This window comes from Callithrix jacchus, chromosome 8, assembly GCF_049354715.1.
Source record: "Callithrix jacchus isolate 240 chromosome 8, calJac240_pri, whole genome shotgun sequence".
NCBI classification, from domain to species: Eukaryota; Metazoa; Chordata; class Mammalia; order Primates; family Cebidae; genus Callithrix; species Callithrix jacchus.
The window spans coordinates 118,355,605-118,364,756 of record NC_133509.1 but is presented as its reverse complement, the minus strand read 5'-3'; positions in this window follow the sequence as shown (position 1 = coordinate 118,364,756).

Genomic DNA, 9,152 nt, shown 5'->3' with positions numbered 1-9,152 from the left:
TTATCCCTCTTCTCTGCCATTTCTTCCTGCCTTACCAAGATGATCTTTAACCAAGGCTCTAAACATATAGGTATAAATAAAAAACTAAATACAGATATAGATGTAGCGATAGATAATATAACTCTAGTCTTGGACATTTTTACTCAGATTCCTTTTGGACCCAAGAATTATTAACAGCATTACTTTAAAACTATATAGATATTTATTATTTTTTTAACTGAATATTAATTCTATATTAAAATGTATAGTTATTTTCTTTTATCTATGCACTATCTTTAATTGTTATACTTAGCACAGTGGCTGCACTCATAAGTTATAAACGTGTGAACATTAACTTTATAAATTATACATTTAGAATAATTGAGATTAATTCATTTGCCAAAGTCACCATTTTTTTCCAAAAATAAGATTTTTTTTATCTTCCCTGATTTTTAAATTTTTAATTCAGTTAATGTTTTCTGGATAAGGAAGTTCAAGATAATGGTGAATAGTGGTGGTCACTCAACATGCAATTATTTAATCTGATATATAGAGAGCCTATTTTCAAAGATTTATCATCAAGAGTAATGTTTGTTGTAGGCATTTGATAGATATCCTTTACTTGTTAGGGAAATCTCCTTCTACTCCTTCATAAGTCAAAAAAGAAAAATTTTAGTGTGAGTGTCTTAAAACTTTTTAAATTCACTATCAGTTTTGATTCTGTGTTGAATTGTCTTAATATATTGTTTCATTCAAAAAGCAATGTAAACATTGCTAGCAATTTGTTTTTAACTTCTTAATCTGTTTATATTTTATTTAGAATTATCATGTCTTTTTTGTTTAGTAATATTAGTCTTTAATTTTCTTTCTGTATAGTATCTTTGCCTGGTTTTCATATCAGGGTTACATTTGGTTCTCAGACATATACAGATCAGAAACATCATCTTTTGCATCCTCTAGAAGTTCAAGTTTAGATAACAGAAATGCTAAAAGAACAAAATGATAATGGTGTTTTTAAAATAAGGAAATAAAGAAGCAGTAGACCAGAAAATTTGAAGACAATCAAGAAAATATCTGATAAAAGAACACCAAATCTACTGCAACAATCTCCAGAAGAAAAATAAATTATTTAAAAGATGGTTCAGAAGAAGGTATAAACTTAAAAGAAAAAAAAAACCTCTTATAGGCATTGGTAGATGGTAGGTTTCAGGTAATCAATGATCGTACTGCAATTATAACAGGTAGGTGGTTAGCTTCTAAAAAAAAATTCATAGTATCTATTGCTGGCAAGGATATAACTCCATAGGAACTCCCATTTATTGCTAATTGGAAATACAAGTTATACACTTTAAAGACAGTTTAGCAGTTTCTGAAAAACATAACATACTTTTAATTTATAACCCATCAATAACATTCCTCTCTGTTATCTGACTTTAAAATTTGTGTCCACGCAAAATCATAAACTCAAAGATTTATTTATCATTGTCAAAAGCTAGAAGCACAAAAATATCCTTCAGTAGGCCAGTGGTTTTATAAATTGTGGTTTGTTATACAATAAAATATTATTTGGCCATATAAATAAATGAGTTGAATTACCAATACATAAAAACACATAAAGCAACCATAAATACATATTACTAAGTGAAAGAAGCCAAAAAAATTATATGTTGTACAATACCAATTATATTACTTAATGGATAGCGTTGAACTGTAGAGACAATAAAATGATTGGTGAATACTAGAGACTGAGACAGCATGAAAAGGGCTGAATAGGTGAAGCACACAGAAATTTTTTTAGAAAGATGAAACTGTTCTGTATGATACTGTAATTGCCAATACATGAAATAATGCATGTGGCCAATGCTAATTGACCTTTAAAGCACAAACTTTAATGCATGCAAATTGAAAAAAAATAATTTAGGAAGTTGAGGGAATTCAAAGATGGAATCTAGAATACAACAAATCAATCTAATTGTATTATATATATATAATATTATGTATAAAAGAGCCTCACTGAACTGTGTAGGGTAGAATGTCAATGTTGGCAATGAGTAGAGTCTTAAAATCTAATGGCAAAGCAAATGGTGCATAAGGACTATACTCTAGGTAAAACATGGATACTGCACAGGTTGTTCACGTAATAGATTTTGAGAAAGGTCTTGGTTTACAAGCAATTGTAATGATGTGTGTCATTCGTTTTTACTTTTGCTCCTTGTAGTTACCAAAGAGTGTCCAATGAACAAACAAAGTAGAGAATTGATTTACTAGAACATTAGTTTGAAAATAAAATTTTTTAAAAATAGCAGGAAAGTGTTTTAAATGTGACGGAATAAATTCATTATTTCCGATTACTAACATGTTAACAACATTCAAAATCACAATCAAGAAATTGAACAATTTTACATTTTAATGTGATTAACATCAAAAGCCAAAAGAATGAAAAAATAGGAATATTTAAAATTTTTAAATTTCCTGTGTGTTACATCTGATGAGTGGGACTAAGTGTAGGGTCAAGAAAGGATCATTTTAATTTTGGCTTATTTATACCATATGTTTCAATAACTTTATTTGAAAATTATACTTATATGAGAAACATTAAGAAGAGTCTCTTGAGTAGTCATGCTAAAAAGGAAACCAAAAATTATATTTTGATTATTTCTAAAGCAGTATAAAAGAGAATACATCTCAAATACATGGGAAGTCCCAACACATAATTAAGTTTAGTTCATAGTATTGAAATATTTACCTGCAAACCAACAAACGATGAATATACTTACAATTTATTCAACCCAAATAGATTGCAAAAATATCAAAATCAATCACAAGAACCACAAGATGTTGGGAAGAATAATAATAAAAGAATGACTGTAGAATAAAACATTACTACTGTTAAATGTCATACATATATTCAAGAACTCGTTCAATGAAAGCATAAAAATAAACAAAATGTTGCAATGGTTTAAATGAAGATCATTTAGAACAATATATAAAATATATGATACATAGCTATAGAGAAATCAATAAAAATAAATAAATAACAAATTCAACATTTGAGAAAATATAAATTATTAAATTTTATTCTAGAGATGACTACAAAGAAAAAATTAAATATTATGTTAAAATAACATAGAAATAAAAATATTACAATATTTTATTTATTTATTTATTTTTACTTTTATTTTATGTATTTTTTTTTTTTTTTTTTTTTTTTTTTTTTTTTTTTTGGAGACAGAGCCTCTCTCTGTTGCCCAGGCTGGAATGCAGTGGCATGATCTTGTCTCACAGCAACCTCCCTCTCCTGGGTTCAAGCAATTTTCCTGCCTCGGCCTCCAGAGTAGATGGGGTTACAAGTATGCATTACCATGCCTGGTCAGTTTTTGAATTTTTAGTAGTGACAGGGTTTCACCATCTTGGCCAGGGTGGTCTCAAACTCTTGACCTCAGTTGATCTGCTTGCCACAGCCTCCAAAGTGCTGCAATTAGAGGCATGAGCCACCGTGCCCAGCCCCAAATGCATATTTTAAAAATATTTTTTTACTAATTATACTTTTATTTTGACAAAAGACAGTTAACAGATACTACATAATTGCATGATAATTTAACACCTTACAAAAGGAAACTGTTGAACCCATTTAGAGTATTCTGAATACTTCCGTGTTATGGGAAAATATCATGAAAATATCTTAAGTACATTATTGGTGCATTAATGCAAGTAGAAAAATATCACTTTGGGAGGCCAAGGCGGGTGTATCACGAGGTCAAGAGATCGAGACCATCCTGGCCAACATGGTGAAACCCCGTCTCTACTAAGAATACAAAAATTAGCTGGGCATGGTGATACGTGCCTGTAATCCCAGCTACTCAGGATGCTGAGGCAGGAGAATTGCTTGAACCCAGGAGGCGGAGGTTGCAGTGAGCAGAGATCACGCCATTGCACTCCAGCCTGGGTAACAAGAGTGAAACTCCGTCTCAAATAAAAAAAGAAAAATATAACATCTTGTATACCAAAAATAAAAATTATTTTTCATCTCTCAAAGAGAAGTTTAAACGTATTTTATTTTTAGTGAATCATCAATACATTAATAAAGATTTGTTAATTAAAAGTAAGTGTTTAATTGAATCTGAATATTTTATGTTTATAGATTCATGGATCTTTTTGTTCTTAATGATTTGTGGACTAGGGAATTTTAAAGATGGTCAATATTTCAAGAAAGAATTAAAATAATGTTCCATAAGTCACAGTCTCAAAGGAAATGGTTAGCTGTGATGTTACTTTTACTTAATGTGGCCCTTCTTGGATCGATTGAAGAGGAACACAATATTATGAATTTAGAAAACACTTTAAAGTCAAATGAATCTGTCTTTGACTTCCACCTCTGTTTCTTTATAGTTAAGGGACATTAAAACATACCATTTAGTCTGTGAGCTTCAATTTCCTAATCTGAAAACGCTGAAAATTTTCTTCTGAGGCATGGAGTTTAATCAAGTATATAATATGTGTTGTATAGTGCCTGACATGTATTACCATAAATGATAGCTGCTGGCTATAATACACACATTAGTCATTCATGGATTAATTCACTTAACACATATAATTGAAGTAAAATGCAGTTCAGCATTTCTGCTATACCTCTGCCCATAAAAGTAAGCGAACACAGGCTTGAACTCTGTCCTGATGAAGTATATACGGTATGGAAAATGATATTATTAACTATGTTTTAGAAAATATCCTAAATATTATTCTCACCATATCCTAAATGGTAGATAATATTATGATCTCTACTTTATAAAATAGGCACTTGAAGCATAGAAGGTTAACTTAACCACAGTAACATGATCTAGTAAGTAGTAGTGTAAGTTCTTCATTGTCGGAGATAACATCGGAGTTCTTTGTTCTAACTCCAAGAAAATTAAGGATTGTGACTGACACAAAGATGAAATTGGGGCAAAAGTTTAATAAGCTAAAAAGGAAAAGTTGACTGGGTGCACAGGCTCACGCCTGTAATCCCAGCGCTTTGGGAGGCTGAGATGGGCAGATCACAAAGTCAAGGGATCGAGGCCATCCTGGCCAACATACTAAAACCCTGTCTCTACTAAAAATATAAAAATTAGCTGGGCATGGTGGTATGCGTCTGTAGTCCTAGCTATTCAGGAGGCTGAGGCAGGAAAATTGCTTGAACCCAGAAGGCAGAGATTGCAGTGAGCAGAGATCATGCCACTGCATGCCAGCCTGGGAACAGAGCAAGTCTCTGTCTAAAAAAGAAGAAAGAAGAGGAAGAAGAAGAAGAAAGAAGAAAGAAGAAGAAGAAGAAGAAAGAAGAAAGAAGAAGAAGAAGAAGGAGGAGGAGGAGGAGGAGAAGGGGAGGAGGAAGAGGAAGAAGAAGAAGAAAGAAGAAGAAGAAGAGGAGGAGGAGGAATAGGAAGAAGAAGAAAAGAAGAAGAAGAGGAAGAAGAAGAAGAACAAGAGGAAGAGGAGGAAGAGGAAGAAGAAGAAAAGAAGAAGAAGAAGAGGAGGAGGAGGAGGAAGAGGAAGAAGAAGAAGAAAAGAAGAAGAGGAAGAAGAAGAAGAAGGAAGAAGAAGAAGAAGAGAAGAAGAAGAGGAAGAAGAAGAAGAAGAAGCAGCAGAAGCAGCAGCAGCAGCAAGAAGAAGGAGGCTGGGTGCAGTGCAGTGGCTCATGCCTGTAATCCCAGCATTTTGGGAGGGCAAGGCAGGCGGATCACCTGAGGCCAGGATTTTGAGACAAGGTCGGCCAACATGGTTAAACCCCGTCTCTACTGAGAATACCAAAAATAAATAAATAAATAAAATAGCTGAGCGTGGTGGCAGGCACCTGTAATCCCAGCTACTTGGGAGGCTGACAGGAGAACTGATTGAACCCCAGAGATAGAGGTTGCAGTGAACTAAGATTGTTCCACTGCACTTCAGTCTCGGTGACAAGCGAGACACTGTCTCCAAAATAAAAAAATTAAAAAAAAGAAGAGAAGAAAAAGAAAGCTCTCTGCCAGCAGAGAGGGTGTACCGAATGGGAGTACACACTATGGGACCTGTTTTGTGTTTTATGGACCAGAAAGGGGAAAGAATGTGCTTAGTCTGCAGGCTGTCTTAGCCAATGCCTGACTTAGCTTGCCTGTGGATGTTGGCTCAGGACCAATTAGGAGCTGAAATAATGATTCACAGATGCTGCTTAGCTTGGCCTAGGCCCTAACAGGAGCTGAAGTGAAAGGCTGGCCTGGGATTTTGGCTTGGGACTCATCAGGGGCTGAAGCAATGATTCACAGAAGCTGGAGGTAGAGTCCTAATAAAGGAAAGTACAGTGCCCACCAGAACCTCCTAGAGCCCACCATGCCCATACTCATAAAAAAAGAAGAAACTTTTCCTGGGAACCTGCAGACTATGCAAAGGATAAAGGCACTTCTGTGCCAGTCCTTGTTTCCTCATCTGAGTGAGCTGTGGGTTTTGTGCAAGTTTTTTTCCAAGTGAGCTGAAGGCATTTTTTTAATCTGTGCAGCTGTGGGCATGTTTCTAGGCCCAACACCCTGTGCTAGTACACTTATCGGTGCCCGCAGCCTGAATTTTTTCCCAGGTGGCTATTTATGTTGTGTGGGAATGAGGCACTGACCCATGGGTCAAGGAGTCTCCCGTGACCCTTCCCTTGCTATTTACCTAAGGTGAGCTAACTAATTCCTTTCAGTAGAGACAAGATTCAAACATGGCGCCTTGTTCCATGGCCCAGGATCCTAACTGCAATGATGTATCATTGATCAGAGAGGTACACAAATACACTGCCAATTATATCTGTAAGATTTCAGTAACTGCATTTAGCATCTTATTAGGAAAACAGTATGGTCATGGAAAGTTGTCACAGGATATGAAGATTTGCTGGGATAGGAATGAATATCACTGATTCTTCCATCTTACATACATAAAAACCTTGCATCTACAAGGTAAATTAACTTTTGTTTTCTTCAGAAGGAGAATCTGAAATCTAGCACATTTGGATATGGTGGGCTAATAACCGTACTTTTATTTATCAGAATCTCCTAGGGATATTTAGACATCCTACTTTCATCAACTCAACTTATTCATAACTTAAACATATACAAAGAAGACAAGAGTTCCAAATTTTGTTTATCATCATTTAGAACCTATATCTCTTGAGAACCAACATAGGGAAAGAACCTAGCTATTAAAAAAATGAACAGGAGAGGACTCAAGATGGCGCTGTGAGATCAACCCAGGATTGGAGCTCTCATTGAATCCGCAAAGAGGTGAGTCGGAGTTGCATTTCCAGACTGATCTTTGTTGCCCACAGAACGGGGAAACTCCCAAGTGTAAGGGAGACATGGGACGCCAGGCAGTAAGTCTGCCTGGCGAAGCCGGCAGCCCGGGCGGCGGCGGCCGGCCCTACCCAGCAATCCCCACAGGGCACACTTGTCCGGGTGCCCTGTTGAACCGGCAACCTGAGACTTGAGAGGGCTGGACTTGAGACTGAACGAGACTTGGACAGTAGGCCAGCCCAGGGGATTGCAGGGACAGAGTGTTCAGGGTACCCAGTGGGACGAACAAAACCGCGATTTCAAACTATCCCGAGCAGATGATCTGAGACGCTCTGTGGGGGAGGGGCGTCCACCACTACCGAGGCAACCCGCCCCAACTGAGATACACGCCCACTGCTGACGCAGCCAGCCATTGCCGAGGCAACCCGTCCCTACTGAGATACATGCCCACTGCTGAGGCAGCCTCCCATTGCTGAGGCAACCCATCCCTACTGAGATACACACCCACTGCTGATGCAGCCTGCCGTTGCCGAGGCAACACGCTACAACGAAGAGACTCCGCCGCAGGGTGTGGCGGAGACCACAGCAGAGCCTGCAGGAACAGGGCGAATCACACAACAGCAGGGCGGAGACTCGGCAGGCAAGCAGTGGCTAGTCTGCCTCCTAGCTGGGCAGGACACCTCAACGGACATCGAAAAATAAAGCCCGAACCCCCCAACACAGAGCATTTGAGAAAAAAAGGGGTTTTTTTAATGAGCTCTGTTGTAGCAGAATCAAACATAGCAGCCTAACAGCCCTGAATGAACAACAGAGCTCACAGCTCAGAAATTGAGCTCCTAAAAAGAACAGACTGTCTCCTCAAGCAGCTCCCTGACCCCTCTATATCAAAAAGACTGACATTTGGCAGGCATCATCCTGGGACAAAGATAGCAAAAAAAGAAACGGGTAGCATCCCTCACTGTGCCACAGCTGCTAGAGGTGCACCCCAGACAAGCAGGGCCTGGAGTGGACCTCAGCAGTCGTACAGCGAAGGGGCTAAGCAGGTAGAAGGAAAACCAAGTAACAGAAATACTTCATCATCAACAATCTGGGTGTCCACTCAGAGACCCAATCGAAAAGTCAGCAACTACGCAGATGACAAGCAGATAAACCCACAAAGATGGGAAGAAACCAGCGAAAAAAGGAGGAAAACACCTGAAACCAGAACACCTCGCCTCCTAGAAAGGACCAAAACTCCTCACCAGCAAGGAAACAAAGCTGGACGGAGAATGACTGTGACGAAATGACGGAATTAGACTTCAGAAGGTGGATAATGAGAAACTTTTGTGAGCTAAAAGAACATGTATTAAATCAATGCAAAGAAACTAAGGAACTTAAAAAAAGATATGAGGAAATGATAACAAGAATGGATAACTTAGAGAGGAATATGAATGAATTAAAGGAGCTGAAAAACACAATACGAGAACTTCGCGAAGCATGCACAAGTTTCAATAGCCGAATTGACCAAGCAGAAGAAAGAATATCTGAAGTCGAAGACCAACTCAATGAAATTAAATGAGAAACCAAGATTAGAGAAAAAAGCGCAAAAAGGAATGAACAAAGTCTCCAAGAAATGTGGGACTATGTGAAAAGACCTAACCTACGTTTGATAGGTGTACCAGAAGGGGACGAAGAGAATGAATCCAAGCTGGAAAATACTCTTCAGGACATCATCCAGGAAAACTTCCCCCACCTAGCAAGACAAGCCAACACTCAAATGCAGGAAATACAGAGAACACCACAAAGATATTCTGCAAGAAGAGCAACCCCAAGGCACATAATCGTCAGATTCAACAAGGTTGAAATGAAGGAGAAAATACTAAGGGCAGCCAGAGAGAAAGGTCGAGTTACCCACAA